The 17,847-nt window shown below is 40.0% G+C and overlaps 1 protein-coding gene across 2 annotated transcripts in view; it reads left to right on the forward strand.

The window, feature by feature from the left end:
* The window catches only part of FBXL17 (F-box and leucine rich repeat protein 17), a 493,494-nt gene that overhangs the window by 118,148 nt on the left and 357,499 nt on the right, over positions 1 to 17,847 (forward strand). The gene's annotated exons all lie outside the window — the stretch shown is intronic.

Below are 17,847 nucleotides of genomic sequence, written 5' to 3' on the forward strand. Positions count from 1 at the left end.
CATTTTTAAAGTCCCCAGTATATGCCAGGTACTATGCTAGGCACTGGGGATACAGATACAAAGAATGAAACAGTTCCTAATCACAAGTTTACTTTAGCAAGGAAACATTAAACATACATATCATCTATGCATAATGAATGAGGGAAATATATACAACTCCAAGTTGTTAAATTCAAGGTAGTTAAGGATGAAAAGCAATGCCAGTTTGTGGGTGGAGTGGGAATCCAGAGAGGCTTCATTCACAAGGTGGAGATTGAGCTATATCTCGTACTGTGAGCTCCCTGAGGGCACAGTATGTCTTTGGAGACTTTTTGTATCTCCAGGATTTAGCCCAGTGTCAGACACATGGTAGTTGCTTAATAAAATGTGTATTGATTGACTAGAGAAAGAGAAAAAAACTTATGAGGTAGACATGATGAGGAAATAGGTTCCAAGCATGAGAGATATCCGGTACAAAGGCACAGAGATGGGAAATGGAGTACCATTTTTGAGAAACAGGGAAGAATCCTGGTTTTATGGGATTTCTCAGTCAGGGGGAGGGGAGGAGTAATGTCCAGTGAGGCAGAAAAGATAAATTGGGTCCAGGTTGTAAAGCACTTTAAAAATTACAGAGGAGTTCATATTTAATACTAGATGCAATAGGGAGTCATTGGAGTTGTAGGAGTAGGGAAATGACATGGTCATATCTTCACTTAAGGAAAACCAATTTGGCAGCTATGGGGGCCGGTGTAGATTGGAGTAGAGAGTGACTTGAAGCAGGGAGACTCATTGAAGGTTATTGCAATAATTGAGGGCAAAGGTGAGGAGCACCTGAAATAAAGTGGGAGCTGTGCGACTAGAAAGAAGTTTGGATGTGACAGATCACTGAGGCAGAAACAGTAAGATTAAGAGGGTGCTACTATTAAAAACCTGAGAGGGACGGTGGTGTCTGCCAGAAACAAGAGAGTTTAGAAGAGGGTTGCGTTTGGGAGAGAAATGATGCGTTCATCTCTTTCTGCCTTAGTTTCTGTATCTAGAAAATGGGAATTAAAGTAGCATTTGTTTCCCATGGTTGTTTTGCTAGGTGCTTTGCAAACTTTAAAGAGTGATATCGAGGCTGCTAGATGATGCAGTGAATAGAGCAGTGGTCCTGAAGTTAGGCGGACCTGAATTCAAATCCAGCCTCAGATGCTTGACACATACTAGTTATGTGACCCTGGGCAAGTCACTTAGCCCTGTTTGCCACACACACACACACACACACACACACACACACACACACACGCACACGCACACATACACACACACACACACACACATACACACACACACACATACACACAGAAAGAGTGTTTTTGGGAAGACTGAATTTGATATGTCCACAAGGCTTTTGGTGATGTGGGACTGAAACTTAGAAGAAAGAACAGGGCCCAGTATATAGATAACTATGATAGTTAAATCCATGGGAGCCCGTGAGTAACCAGTGTCAGATAATCTTCCTAAAGTACAAGTCCAGCCGTGTCATCTCCTCATTCAATTGACTGCAGTAGTCCCCTATTATCCATAGGATCAAAGCAGTAGACACCTTGCCAACTTGAGGCTTTTTCACTGCCTGTTACCCTCCCTCTTTCCTTATCCACAATTCTTAGCTAAAATCTCACCTTCTCTAAAAAAGCCTTTCCTTTAAGTACTTCCTAAAATGGTACCTTCTCTTTGAGATGATTTCCAATTTATCCTGAATATCTATTGTTTACATGTTGTCTCCCACATTCGATTGTGAGCCCCTTGAGACCAGGGGCTGTTTTTTGCCTTTGCTTCTCCCCCGAGTCATTATCACAGGGCATGGAGCATAATGGGCTCCTAATAAAACTTGTTGTTGATCTTATTGTTGGTACTAAAAGAATTACTGTTAAGACTTAAAAAAAACTATTTAAATTCACTCTTTAAAAGTTTAGTAAATGCAAATAGCCAATTAAATAAGCAAGTCCATGCAATCACAAATCCCCTAAAACTTATGTTCGTTTAAAATGTTTCTGGAGGTCGAGCTTCAGGAATGTTATAGATTTTTGAATTTTAATAATCTCAGTTTGTGTTTAATTAAATTAGTTCTAAAACGATTTAAAGCAGTCATCTTAGTATTTTTTACAAAAGTTTATTTCTTTTAACATTAATACATTTTCTTTCTAATTCAGGTGTAGATGTAAGTTTTACTTTTTTAATATAAAATATGCATTTCTAAGTTGTAATATTGATTTTTATATTTCATATTATTTTCATAGTATATCAGAAAAATGATCCATTGTTAGGTTGTTCGATTTACTGGGGTGAGCCATCCTCAAGTAAACATATCAACCATTGTTTCTTGTATGATATTTTTGCAATGGCAGATTAGGAAAACTGAATTCACTTTCAAAGACATTTAAATTATTGAATTAAAACAAAAACTTTTGTTGTTAGTATTTCTCCTCTGAATGAGACATTAATTAAAATTAAATTAATATTAATTAAAATTAATATTTAATATATGAACTTTAATTTACTAGTTCTGAAATACAGTTTAAAAATAAAAATTAAGCAGATAATTTTTATAGGGATTATAGAATTATAGGAATATAGATTTGGAAATAGAGCAAAGCTGAAGTCATATAGTTCAAACCTAGCTCATTGAGGCATGCTCAGAGACATTAACTGACTTGTCTCAAATCACATAGTTATTAAATAATGAAGAACTGGCATTCAGACTTAAGTCTTATTTCAAATCCAGGGAAATGTAACAAACATAAAATAGTGAGTTACGAAGCTAACTTATTCATCATGTTTTCCTCCTATTTCTCCCATAAACTGGAGAATAAATCCAAGCTTTCTTGGTTTTGCAGTTCCCACAGACTTTCTTTGTTTCTTATATTTGTGAGAGAAGCTACAGCAAAGATGTGGCTGGTCATGTAAATAGCAGACAGCTAATATAGGTGCTTCAGTGGCCTGTACCAAAGTTATAGAATCTCTGAGTTGGAAGGAACTTTCCATCTAATTTAGCATGTACCTGATCAAGAATTCTCCTTCTAATCTCCCTTATCCTTTAGCCTTAGTCTACAGATTACAGTTAAGAGGGGAACACACTTATATCTTAAGGCAGCCCACTGCCATCAACGTTGTTTCATTTGCCACCTCTGTACAGATAGATAACTCCCCAAACTCTCTCTCTCTCTCTAGTTACAATCACTGTAGCCCGGTATTTCCAGATATCTGCTAGACATTCCCACATAGATGTCGCCGATACTGACCAGAAAGCAAAATTGCTTTTAAATTTCATTTAAATAGAAATCACAAAATACTTTTTATTTGAGCACAGTGCCATAGATGTGGTTGATATTTAATAAGCTTGAGTAATTATAGATTGAAACACTTGATTTGTATTTGCTCTAATGAACCTGTTTTTATTTTTTTTACTTTCCTGCATTTCCCTAACTCCACCTTATTAATTATTCTGATCTCTATCCTGCAGCTCTACAAGCATTTCCAATCCCAGAATCTTAGAACTTTAGAACTAGAGAGAAATTGAGACCCACAGAGGAAAGTCAGTCTTCTTTGATGCAGCTAGGAATGGGAGGCACTGTGGTACAGGGGAAAGAGCACTTATTTTGGAGTTGGAGGATCTGCCCAACCTCTGAAACTGCCTGCCTGCATTACCTTTGGCAAGTTTTTTAACCTTTTTATTTCCTTATTAGGAAATCTGACTGGATAACTTCTGAGGTCTCTTGTAGTTATTTCTCCATGGTCCTATGATTAAATCCTCATCTCCTAGCTACCAGTCTAGTGATCTTTCCTTGACTCCCCAATTTTCTAATATTGCAGGAGATTCCAATATTTGGGAACTCTCAACTGTACCTACCAAAGAGAAAATTAACCCTTTGTAGAAATCTGTGTTTAAAATATTTTTTATTATATTAAATTCAAATGTAGTTATTTTGTAATTGTAAAGAATGTCTCTTTTGTAAGCAAAGATTTGTGAAGACACTAGTGATAAAGGATGATACAGGGTGATACTTCCCTGATGTGGCTTCTTTTAAAGCCTTTTCAGAAAAACATGTATTTCTCTAGTGATTCACCTTTAAGCCACAAATTTGTTATAGTTTTGTGAAACAGCCGGTGGTATAATGGAAATAACCCTGATTTTGGAGCCAGACACCTCAGTTTGGGTTTCTTTTTTTTTCTTTTTCTTTTTTTTTTTTTTGTTATTAGCTATTTCTTTTATATTTTCTTTTTTTCTTTTTTATTTAACTTTTAACATTTATTTTCACACAATTTTGGGTTACAAATTTTCTCCCCTTTTATCCCCTCCCCCCCCCCAGACCCAAGCTTTCTAATTGCCCCTGTGACCTATCTGCTCTCTCCTCTATCCTCCCTCCCTGCCCTTGTCTCCGTCTTCTCTTTTGTCCTGTAGGGCCAGATAGCTTTCTTGACCCCTTAACCTGTATTTCTTGTTACCCAGTGGTAAGAACATTACATTTGGTCCTAACACTTTGAGTTCCAACTTCTTTAGCTCCCTCCCTCTCCACCCCTTCCCTTTGGAAGGCAGGCAATTCAATATAGGCCATATCTGTTTAGTTTTGCAAATGATTTCCATACTAGTTGTGTTGTATAGGACTAACTATATTTCCCTCCATCCTATCCTGTCCCCCATTACTTCTATTTTCTTATGGTCCTTTCCCTCCCCATGAGTATCGACCTCGTATTGCATTCTCCTCCCCATGCCCTCCCCTCTATCCTCCCCCCCTTCCTACTTGTGCCCCTGTCCCCCACTCTCCTGTATTATGAGATAGGTTTTCCTATCAGAATGAGTGTGCATTATATTCTTTCCTTTAGTGGAATGTGATGAGAGTACACCTCATGTTTTTCTCTTGCCTCCCCTCTTTATCCCACCACTAATAAGTCTTTTGCTTGCCTCTTTTATGAGAGATAATTTGCCCCATATAACTTCTCCCTTTCTCCTCCCTATATTTCTCTCTCACTACTTGATTTCATTTTTTTTTTTTTAAGATATGATCCCATCCTCTTCAATTCACTCTGTGCACTCTGTCTCTATGTATGTGTGCGTGTGTGCATGTGTGTGTGTATGTACTCCCACCCAGTACCCAGATACTGAAATGTTTCAAGAGTTACAAATATTGTCTTTCCATGTAGGAATGTAAACAGTTCAACTTTAGTAAGTCCCTTATGACTTCTCTTTGCTGTTCACCTTTTCATGGTTCTCTTCATTCTTGTGTTTGAAAGTCAAATTTTCTTTTCAGCTCTGGTCTTTTCATCAAGAAAACCTGAAAATCCTCCATTTCATTGAAAGACCATTTTTTCTCCTGAAGTATTTTACTCAGTTTTGCTGGGTAGGTGATTCTTGGTTTTAGTCCTAGTTCCTTTGACTTCTGGAATATCCTATTCCATTCCCTTCGATCCCTTAATGTAGAGGGTGCCAGATCTTGTGCTATCCTGATTGTATTTCCACAATACTTGAAGTGTTTCTTTCTAGCTGCTTGCAATATTTTCTCTTTCACCTGGGAATTCTGGAATTTGGCCACAATGCTCCTAGGAGTTTCTCTTTTTGGATCTCTTTCATGCGGTATTCTGCGGATTCCTTGAATATTTATTTTGCCTTCTGGTTCTAGAATCTCAGGGCAGTTTTCCTTGATAATTTCATGGAAGATGATGTCTAGGCTCTTCTTTTGATCATGGTTTTCAGGTAGTCCCAGAATTTTTACATTGTCTCTCCTGATTCTATTTTCCAGGTCAGTTGTTTTTCCAATAAGATATTTCACATTATCTTCCATTTTTCGAATCTGCGCGGTATGTTCTGAGATATCTGTCTTTCTCATAAAGTCCTTAGCGTCCATCTGTACCATTCCAGTTTTGAAAGATCTATTTTCTTCAGTGAGCTTTTGAATCTCCTTTTCCATTTGGTTAATTCTGCTTTTGAAAGCATTCTTCTCCTCATTGACCCCTTGCACCTCCCTTGCCAGCTGAGTTAGGCTAGTTCTCAAGATGCCAATTTCTTCAAGTTTTTTTGGTTCTCCTTTAGCAGGGAGCTGATCTGCTTTTCATGCTTCTCCCTCATCCCTCTCATTTCCCTTCCCAGTCTTTCCTCCACCTCTCTAACTTGATTTTCAAAATTCCTCTTGAGCTCTTCCATGGCCCGAGCCCATTGGGTGGGCTGGGACACAGAATCCTCGATTTCTGTGTCTTTGCCTGATGGCAAGCATTGTTCCTCCCCATCAGAAAGGAAGGGAGGGAGTGTCTTTTCTCCGATAAAGTACCCTTCAATAGTTTTATTTCTTTTCCCTTTTCTTGGCATTCTCCCCAACCAGTAACCTGACCTCTGAATGTTCTCCTCACACCCACCTCGCCTCCTGGTCCTCCCAGCCAGCGTTTGGGGACTGAGATTCAAATGCTGCTTCCCGCCTTAGGGTTTTTGGCGGGGGCAGGGCTGCTATTCAGTGTGAGAATTAAGTTCAGGTGGTCAGGGGCAGGGCCGCCTCTCTGGCTTGGTTCCCTCAGGGGGTTTATGCACAGACCTTCCACAATGGATCCAGGCTCCCGCCCGTTTGGGGAGCCCCTGTCTGTAGCCGCCTCTCAGCTTCTATCTCTTGGGGGGGGCCCGAGCCATGGGGGCACCCCACTCCCCTCTCAACTCGCCAAAGAGACTCTCTCACCTACCCCTGTCAGTCACCTGTTGGTGGGGGGGCTTGTGCCGCCGCTGGAGATCCCGTCCCCGTAGCCCTCTCGGATCTTTTCCTCACGGTGTCGCTGCTGCCGCGGTAGGGCTGCCCTCTGCTCCCTGTCCCGGCGCCCAATCCACGGTGCAAAGGACCCCCCGCGCGAGGTTTGCAGGTCTCTCCGGAACAGAAATCTCCCTCGCTCCAATATTCCATGGTCTCTGGGTGCAGAATTCGCCCTGGGTTGGTCCCCTCTAGCCGTTCTGTGGTTTGTGTGTTCGGAGCTATGTGTATGTGCGTCTTTCTACTTCGCCATCTTGGCTCTGCCCCCCTCGGTTTGGGTTTCTAGAACTTAGTAGCTCTGCTTTTGGATAAGTCAGTAGAAGCCAGACTAGTCTGATTTTTAATGAGGACAAGTATACATGTTTTATCTACCTCATAGGTTGCTAGGAAAGAACTTTTAAACCTTAGAGTTATCTTGGAAAGTTCTGTGTAAATAAGAGCTTTCATGAGTTATATGGTAATATGGAGAGATGTTTGTTGGGTAAATATGGCATAATCAGCTTTATTCCTCAGGAGTTAAATACTGACCTCAGTACTGAATGTGGAGAATATTGGCAAGTAAATTAGATTTCTAATCCCTTAGATTGTAAGCTTCTTGAGGGCAGGTTTTCTGTTTCCTTTTATATTCCTAGGACTAAGCATGGTGCCTGGCACATGGCAGGCCCTTGATAATTGTTTATCGATTGATAATTGAAGTAAATATCTGTTGTGACCTGTTAATAAAATCATTCTTAAAATGTTACATGATTATATTGTTGAGTCTTTCTGTATAAGGCTGTTTTATTTTATTTTTTTTAAAAAACCTTTAGTGTATATTAAATATCTATGTGTATATTAAATATCTACATGCCTGAGAGGCACCTTGGAATCGAGATGACCAGGGTCTAGTTCTTGCCTGTATGTGATACTTATTAGTTGTGTGAACCTGTGTAAGTCATTTAACCAACTTCTTTTGTTCTTAGGCAACTCTCTGATATTAATAAAATTGAGTTCCTGCATTCACAGAAGGCATTTCCATACCAGGAGTTATCTCCTGAGGGCCTGTGTCCTATTCCATCTCATAGAGGCAGCTCGATGATGCTAGGTCTGGAGTCAGGAAGACCCGAGTTCAAATCTGCTCTCAGATACTTACCAGCTGGGTAACCTTGGGCAAGTCACTTACTTCGGTTTGCCTCAGTTTCTTCAGCTGTAAAATGGGCATAATAGTGGCACGTACCTCTCCACGACTGTGACAATCAAAATAGGTACCATTTGCAAGCAGTGAAGCTACTGGTGTGTAGCAGGTGTTCATAGAACATGCTTATTTCCTTCTCATCTGCCAAAGTGACATGCCTGTAAAGTCATGAGAATCATTCCATGAGATGAAAAAAATTAAATACTTTTAATGAAGGCTGTCATTAATTTTTATCTCTTTCCTTCTCACGTCTTGCCCACCGTGAGGTCTTTTGAGAACACTGTGGAAGCTCAGCCCATTTTTCTAGTGGTTTGCCATTTCCTTCTCCAGGTCATTTTTACAGATGAGGAATTAAAGCAGAAAAGGTTCAGTGACTTGCCCAGGATCACATGGCTTGTAAGTGTCTGAGGCCAGTTTTGGACTCAGGAAGATGTCTTTCTGATTTCAGTTCTGGCACTCTATCCACTTTACCTCCTAGGTGTGCGTGTGTGTGTGTGCGCGCAGGCGCGTGTGCGCATGTGCTTGTATCATGCATGCAGGACTTCATAACCTTGGTTTGTGAACTTGTTTTATATTTTTATTTATTTTAAGTTTTTTTTTAAAAATTATTTTTAGTTTTCAACATTCACTTTTATATGATTTTGAATTCTAAAATTTTCCCTCTTCCTCCGCTACTACCTCCTCAAGGTGGTGTGCAATCCAACACAGGCTATACATGTGCAATCATATTAAACACATTTCCACATTAGTTATGTTGTGAAACATTTCAGCAGGCCTTATAAAACAGGGAAGTCATCCCCAGTGATTCTTTGCCTCACACACTGGGCTGCAGTTTTGATTGCTTCTCTTTCTTGCATATGTGGTTTCTTCTGCTACTCCCGTTTTCTGTTTGGTGTTGTAACCAGCGCCCTCTGGTTTTGATCACTTCTGCTTTATAAGGTAGTTTAAGCTCTGGTCATGTTATGTTTTGTGGTTGTACTTTTTCTTATTATTTCCCTTAAGATTCTTGATTGCTTGTTCCTCCAAATTAATTTGGGTATTTTTTGTCTCAGTTCTAAAAAGAATCATCTCGCTAATGTGATGATTACAGCACTATATAGGTTCATTTAGAAAGTATCACCATTTTTTATTTTATTGCTATAGCTCAGCCATGATCAGTTAATTTCTTATTTATGCCTTACTTTATTTCTGTTAAGAATGTTTTATAGTTATGTCTGTGTAAATTTGTATATGCCTTTATGGGTTAATTCCAAGCTATTTTATGCATTTAGTGGTTATTGTGAATGAGGTTTTTTTATTATAGCTTTCTTTTTTGTTGCCACTATATATAGAAATGCTAATGATTTTTGTGGATTTATTTTCGATCTTGCTACCTTCATGAAACTATTAATTTCCTTGCTAATTCTCCTATATACATCACCATGTCATCTATAAATAGGTGTAGTTTTGTCTCCTTTTTGCCAGTGTATGTGATAATTTTTTTCTTGTCTTATTGCTATAACTATCACTTCTAGAAGCAGTCAGGTAATAGTGGGGTATGGGTCATCCTTGCTAAGACTGAAAATTTTATAAATTCATTGGCTTATTTTGAGTCATTTAATGAAATGTACTTATAATTCTACAGTCTTCATGTTGGGATTCATTGACTAAGTAAATTTTGCCTGATATTTTGCCATTTTTAATGACTTAAAATTTTCAGTTTCAGAGCTTTTTCTCTTGAAACACCAGAATTGGTGAAAAGGTGATTAATGTAAACTAAATGTGTTCAGTGGTCTTTTTGTTTTCCTTTTTGAAAGACTCAGACATAAGAAATGAGCAGAGAGGAGGTATGGCAAAACGAAGGGAAGTTAATTAAACCAATCCAATTAGAGGAAGTGGTTGCTCTCCCGGCTTATTTTCCCATTTGATTTCATTTATCTTTAATTCATTTAAGCTCTTTTTTTGGGGGTTCAAGTGAAACTGTATGAAAAATTTATATTTTAATTGAAAAGAATTCCTTATTCTCACCTCTCCCTGAGTAAAAATATGACAGGCCTCCACTCTTCCTGAATGCTCCCGACTTTATGTGCTGTTTGTAGTTTGTTTAGAGCTCTGGAAATCTCATGTAGAGAAAAGAAAAGTATGTCGAGGGGAAGAGAAATCTAGGAAAAGTCAATTAGAAAGCGTTGCTGTCTTTCAGAGTGAAGGAGCTGGCGCTGTGCATCATTTATGAATTAGTTTCCTAACACGCAGAAATCCAATTAGCCAAATCATATCTCTGCAGCAGAAGACAGTGATTAAAAAACTGCTGAACTCAAAGCAGTCAGGATTCCTGCCACACACGTTCAAACTGACAGTGTACTAAAGCTTTAAAAGTGTTCTGTATTCTGAAAACAAATATGTAAATAGGAAGACGAGTGTGCCTCTTGATGCTGAAATGACTTTTAAGTCAATGGAATGGGAGTGCATTTTTTATGATTTAGATCTAAGTATTAATGAAACTTGTGCTGTAGATAAGGTTTTAAAAGATGCATATCTTAAGAGTTACCAGACCTTGTGTATTTTAGTGATATGCATAACAACATAAATATTTATTTTAAGTATCGTAGAAGGTCAAAAAAATCTGGTATTCAACAAAAATTTGTGGTGTGATTTCTAGGACTTTGAATAAAAGAAAGCATTTATATTCTGAAACTTTTTTTATGCAGATTTCAAATGTGAATGATACTTAGCTTTAGAGAAATGAAGCCAATCTGTTATGGTCACCAGAAGAGCAATCCACATAGCTTTCTTTTCTTCCTTTTCCTGTTAGAATATTGTGACCCTCAGGGTTTTTGGTTTGGTTTGGTACGTATATATGTAAATTATGTTGTTGCTTACAATAACTGCAAGATTGACTGATTGATGTTTTATTAATACAATTAATGAATTTAAAATAACTTTTTCACTTTTTTTTTTTTTAAAGAATAAAGGTGATAGCTGTCATTTCCTGGCCCTTTATAAGACTTGGAAACAAATCACCTATTTCTACCCAGAGTTGTTCTGTTACAGCAATAGCCCAATGACTAATTACATCTGGGAAATGACCTTTTCGCTTTCAATTTCTCATAGAGAAATCCTTTGCTTATTTGATGTTGCACTGTGGTTTCTTTATTTAGTTGTGCCCAAAGGGCAGCCCCTCTCTTTGGTACATAAGGATTCTAGGCAGTATTTCAGTTGTTTACCTTGGGCTTAGTCAGTCACCACTTTTATGACAACAGTGTGATAAGTGTGGAAAAGATTATGAAAGAAGTATTAAATAGAGTAAGCTCAATCAAGTTTATAGACTTTCTTGGGACTGGTGGGTGGTGCAAAATAGATAAAACATTTAGAGAACCATACAAGATGCCCTTAATACAGTGCCAAGTTCAGAGGAGTCAGGGATAGTTACATATTACTGGAATACTACTTCTTATAGTAGACACAAACTGTGAACAGAATAGGTGCCCATTGATTGTGGAATGGATGGACAAACTCTGAAATACAAATTTAATGAGATATTAGTATGCTTTTAGAATGACCTGTATGAGGTAATCAGAGAAATATCAGAAGACTTTTATGAACTCATGCATAATGAAATAAAAGAAAAAACATGACTACAGATAATGTAAATTATCTGTATGTAAATGTAAAACTACATTCTGAATAATTGTAATAACAGCCTTGATCCCAGAAGGTAGGTAAACAGAATTCTCCTCTTTCTTCGGAGATGTCAGGTACTCCAGGGGTGGAATGCTGCGCATTGCTAGAGAGTTACTGTATATATTGGTTGATGTTCAGCTTTTCTGTTTTGCAAGGGAGGTTTCAATTCTAGGATAAAGAGTCTGGGGGTGGGGGGTTATAGAGAAATCAATATTACATAAGTACAAAAGGAAGCATTAAATCGTATTTTAAAAAGAGAATAGTCTAGGTGGGTGGGCATGAGGGCTTATACTTCAGCAGTAGCAGTGGCATGGAGTATAAAGAATAGATGGGAGTGGTGTTATGGAGATGAAATCAACATAACTTGGGATTGACTGGATGTGAGAGACGAGGGGAAAAGGAGCAGGCAAAGATAGACTCTAGGGAACAGTCAAAACTGACTCCAAGGTTACTTGCGTGAGAAAACTGACAGACAGTATTGCCGTACTGAGAAGCGGTGAAGTTAAAATGACAAGAAAGTTTGTGGGAGAAATATCATGAATCTGATTTTAGACATGTTAAATTTGTGTTGGTGGTGGAATATCTAGATGCAGATGTCTTATATGTAAAGAGAATTCAGAAAAGAGGTTGTACTGTCGATATGTAGAAGTCATTTGCATAGAGATTGTAGTTAAAGCTGTGAGAGGGAAGGAGATTGTTAAAAAGTAAAAAGTACGTTAAAGGCAAAAGCTATTCCCATCAGAGGAGTGGGCCAATCCATATGAAGGGGTAAGGAAGAGCTAGTGATGGAAATTGAGGAAGTGTTGTTAGAGGCAGCAGGTACAGTGGGAAAAGTACTAGGTTTTGAATCAGAGGACGTGGATTCAAATGCCAGATCTGCCATCGGTGTGACCTTGGGTAACTCACTTCCTTCTCCTGGACCTCAGTTTCGTCATATGTAAAATCAGAGTTTTGGAACAGATGAGCTCTAAGGGCCCTTCCAGCTATAATTCTGGGATTCTGTCCTCCTGGATGACCTCTGAGGTCCCTTCCTGCACCAAACTGATAATTCGTAGAGAACCAGTGAGCATGTTATCTCTGAAGCCAAGGTAAGAGAAAATATCCATTAGAAGGCAATGATTACCAGTATAAGGACCTACCGAAAAGCTAAAGAGGATGAAGCCTAGAAAAGGTGATTGGGTATCTTGTGTTTGAGATTTTAGTGATTTTTAGGGACAGTTTTCAATAAGATCATGGAGTCAAAAATCCAGTTTTGAGGTAGGGAAGAGATTGTATAAAACGTCTGTCAAGTCAACAAGCCCAGTCAGCAAGCATTTATTAAGTTTGTACTCTGTTCCTGGATTGTGCTAGGTGCTGGGGATACCAGGAAAGGAAGAAGACAATTACTGCTCTCAAGGAGGTCTGAGTGTAAAAGGGGAAACAGCATGTGAACAACCATGTGCAAAGAACATCCATAGTCAGTCAGTAAATATTTGTTAAGTACTGACTGTGTGTCAGACACTGTGCTAAGTTCAGAGACAAAAGACAGTCCTTGTCCTTGGAGCTCACAGTCTAATATGGGAGAGAACATGTAAACAGCTATGTACGAATAGTCTTTATACAGTACAGACATAAAATAATTCTCACAGAGAAGCAACTAGAATTAAGAGGGATTGATAAAGGCATCCTTTGGAAGGTGGGATTTTGGCTGGGACTTAAAGAAAGCCAGAAGGCAGAGGTGAGGAGGGAGGAGGCATGGCAAGACAGCCAGCAAGTGCAAATGCCAGGAACCTAGAGATAGTGTCTTGTTTGCGGCACCACAAGGATGCCAGTGTCACTGGATCAGAGTCAATGGTGAGATTTAAGAAAATGGGAAAGGGTTGCTGGATTAAGTTATTAAGAGCTTTGAAGGTGAAACTGAAGATTTTGTATTTGATCCTGGAGGTGATAGGGAGTCACTGGAGTTTATGAATAGAGAGGTGACATGGTTGGACCTGTTCTTTAGAAAATTTACTTTGGTGGCTGAATGGGGGATTAACTGGAGTGGGGAGAAGTTTGTAGTAGGGAGACCAACCTGAGAGCTCTTATAGTAATCCAGGAGATGAGTAACTGTACCCAGATGGTGGTAGTACCAGAGGAGAGAAGGAGGTGTATTTGAGAGATGTTGCCTGTCAGCAAATATTTATTAATCACCTGCCAGGCACTCTGCTAATCCATGAGGATAAAAAATATGGGAAAAAAGTCCCTGTCTTCGAGGAACGTGCAATATACTAGACAACACACAAAAGAAAACTGAAGAAAGGAAAGGAGTACCTCGCTTCGGGGATGGGGAAAAGTGTAAGAGCTCCAGATGGGTACAGCTGGATGAGAGATGAGGAGATAACTCTCATGTCTCCTCCTTAAAGAGAGTTTGAAGAGTTTACAGCTCCACCCTCCAATCAGAGAGGTAGAAGGTACTGATAAGGTCTGAGTACTGAGTGAAAAAAGGTGAAATCAACAGGTCTTGGAAACCGATTGGACAGGGCTGGTGAGTGAGGGTGAGGAGGTGAGGATGACACTTGGGCTGCAAGTCTGAGGCACTGAGAGGATGCTGGTGTACTTGAGAGTAATGGGGCACTTTGGATGAGGGGAGTGAGTGTTTGGCACAGAAAAAAGAAGTTTATTTTTGAACATATTGAGTTTAAGATGTTTACAGGATATCCAGTGGATGTGTACAATAGGCAGTTGGAGATGGGAGACTGGAGGGCAACAGAGAGGTTAGGAATGGCTAAGTAGATTTGAGAATCCTCAGAGCAGAGATGATAATTGAATCCGTGGGAGCTAATGAGATCACCAAGTGAAATAGTATGGCGGGGAGAGCATCCAGGACAGAATCCTGTGGGACACCCAAGCTTAGCGGGCTGGCATGACCTGGATAAAGATCCAGCAAAAGGGAGAAGGAGCAGTTACAGAGGAAGAAGAACCGGGAGAGAGTCCTAAAGACCTAGACAGAAGATATCAAGAAATAGAGGGTTATTGCCAGTGTCAAAAGCTGTGCAGAGGTCAAGAAGAATGAAAATTGAGAAAAGACCATTAACTGGCGATTAAGAGATCACTGGTAAATTTGAAAGGAACTGTTCTGGTTGAATAAGGAGGTCAGAAGCTATACAGTAGACTGGTAAGAGAGGCCTTCTCAAGGTGTTTCAGTCATGAAAGGCAGACGAGATAAGTGATTGTTGTGAGGGTGGGTAAATGGTCATGTTTGTAGGGAAGGAGCCAGTAGAAGGGGAGAGATTGAAGGTGGGGAGAGAGTAGGGATGGTAGAAAGGGCAAACTGCTGGAGGAAATGGGATAGAATGAGCTCCCTTGTGTAGGTAGTGGGGTTTTTCTTGGCAAGGAAAAGGGCCATATCTTTTTTTCTGAGAGGAGTGAAGGAGGAGAAGGTGTGTGGGGGGAGGCATTCTGTTGATATAAAATGGAGGAGGGAAGAAGAGGGAGCTCTTGATGACTGGCCCGCAGTTTTTTTCAGTAAATATGAGACAAGCTTTTCAACTGAAAGGGTAGGAGAGGGCGAGCCATAGGGGGTTTGAAGAGGCATGAAAAGTTTTGGAAAAGCTGTTATGGAGAGTGGGAGAGTGAGTTAATTAGGGAGGTATAGGACTGCTCAGCAGCAAGGAGTACCTACTTGAGATTCTGACCCATAAATTTGTAGTGGACTGAATCAGAGCAACTGAGATTTGTTTTTCTACCTACAGTCAAAAGCACATGTATAGGAGCAAAGGCAGCAGATATTGGGAGTGAGAGTGATCCAAGGCTGAGGCTGGGCAGGGTGCAATCAGGGGACTGACTGGTTCATCAAGGGGTTGAGATGGGGAAAAGATGGCCTTGGGAGAGAACTGAGGGGTAGGATTGGAGATTGCAGAAGTGGACGAAGGGTATTGAAAAGAGGGAGGTAAAAGGGGGAAACGTTGTCAGTCACTAAACATTTGTTAAGCACCGGCTGTATGCCAGGCACCGTGTTGTCTTGGTAGTGGGAGGAGAAGTGTTCTGTGATGGGGAGAAGGGAGGATCTCTCCCAGCATATCTCATGTCCTGGAGGTTGTGACTTGTCTAATACAAGGAACCTCAAATACAGGATTTGAACCAATCTTCTCTGATTGTATAACTAGTCCTTTTGTACTACACTACACTGTGTGTGGCCGTGGCCTGCTGATGTTTGAATTTGCTCGTTGAAATCAATGAGCGCTAACAAGAGACTTTCTGGATTTACTCTCCAAGGTGCCAGCAGTTTTTCTCCCAAGTTGAGAGACTTTTAAAACTAAGTTTTTGGGATCCTTTTTAAATATGTGAGAAGAAAGGAAAAAGAGAGAAGGAATTTTTTAGAAGAAGAAAGGGAGAAAAGTCATTCCAGGAATTGGAAATGTTTTGTTCTGGAGTTGTTAAAAGTAGATTTGGGAAGGAGGGAGGGGGGGACCCACCTCCCAGTGTGAGGATGAAAAAAACGTAGAGCCAAGATCCCATCGTAGGCCGGTGGACACTGATCACATAAACAAAAGCATGCTGTTTTTGTTTTGTTGTACTTTTTAAATTGCTGTGGTAAAGTTGTATAAAAAAGTTGTGAAAGAAAGACTACTGTCTTCCCCTCAAGGTTCTTTACATATCCCTGAGGATTTGGTCTCATTCAGCCAATTAATATCAATTAGCTTTTACAAAGATGTTTACTATGAAGATATAGCAAGAACAGACATAAGAAAAATTTCCATCAACACCTTGGGGCATACTATGCCCTATGGTCTCAGCCTCCTCTAGAGTTGGCCCCCACTGTGCTGGTGCTTTGGTAGGTGGCAAACACTGGCTGGGCTTCCCTTATTGGGCTTGTGTGGTTCATTCCCCTTACCTTTCAAAGCTCAGTTAGTTACAGATATCACCAATTTTCTGTCACCTAAAAGGAGAAAAGACCAGGCAGTAAACAAAGGCCTACATTTATGGCTGTCCCCACCCAGAGCCTCCCAGCAGTTTGTGTGCCCTTCATCTCAGATAGGCAAGAGAGAGACAACATCTCATCAGGTTATTGCCTTTTGAACGCTATTGAATTCCATGTGGGGATTGTATCTGCTGAACACATTGTAGATGTTTCTAAGCCTGGTTATGCCATTTCCCTGTTACATGGACAAAAAAAGCCAGGTGTTTCAAAATAAAACAATATTACTGTGTTATTTCACAGACCTGTTATGACCCCCACTCTTTATTCTAGTAATGAGCCCTAGGACTTGGCTTTCTGATGGTCCACAGAGCACTCTCATTGCTACCACTTATTTTCGTGAAGCAGAGTTCCCTGATACCCCAGTTTTATTTTAGGAGGAGAACAATACTTTTTTCTTTCTTTTGTCTGCTTGGAAAAGTGCCCACAGTCCTTTTTTTAGGTATTTGAGGGTTACAAAATAGCACTCATTTGGAAGCTTATAGGTGGTGGGGGCATTATAGTGGCAGAAACTAGAAGAGGTGAAAAATTCCACAAGGCCAAGTTCCAAGAACGATTCCTGAGCCTGTAAGCAGGCATACGGGGAGAGCTAACAGTTCACATCTGTGTAATCCTTTAGGGTTACAAGGGTTTTCCTCACATCGACCTTGGGAGGTAGATGAATACAATTCCATTTGACTGTCACAGAGGAGGGAGCTAAAGTCTAGAAAGGTGAGCTCAAGGTCGCAGCAACAGTAACAGTAAATAGTGAATATTTAGATCCACACAGCACTTTGTAATCCTCAAAACAACCCTGAGAGGGAGGTGTTACTATTATCTCCACTTTACAGAGAGTAATGGCCGAGCTGGTACTCAAATAACAACAGCTCACCTTTATTTAATGCTTTAAGGTTACAGAAGGCTGCCTATTTCTCCATATTGATCACTACAAGCCTAGCACTGCACTGGACCAGACTATCCTACCTTGATCTTTCTTACAGCTCCATGTTATCAAGGTGGCTGATGGGAAAGTGTCGTTTTTCCCCATTAGAAGGAGGGACTGAGGGATCACGAGAGGCTGCTTATAGGGCTTGGGGAAGTCAGGGAGCTGTTGAGCCTTACAGAATGGGAAAGGGCCTAGGGGTTTGCTTATTTACTGGCTCTGGGGCCAGCTGATTGTAAGTGAAGGCCCTGCCCCTGGGAGTGGAGTATAATATTCAGGTGAAACCTTGTTTGGATTACTAACCTGCCTAAGGTTAGTAATTTTGCAGTTTCCCTTACTTCAGTGTTCCTGGGTCTCGGTGAATTTATCCCCTCTCTACCTTTTTCTCTTCTCCTTTCTCACGAGTATC

This window comes from Notamacropus eugenii, chromosome 3 (assembly GCF_028372415.1).
Source record: "Notamacropus eugenii isolate mMacEug1 chromosome 3, mMacEug1.pri_v2, whole genome shotgun sequence".
Lineage (NCBI taxonomy): Eukaryota > Metazoa > Chordata > Mammalia > Diprotodontia > Macropodidae > Notamacropus > Notamacropus eugenii.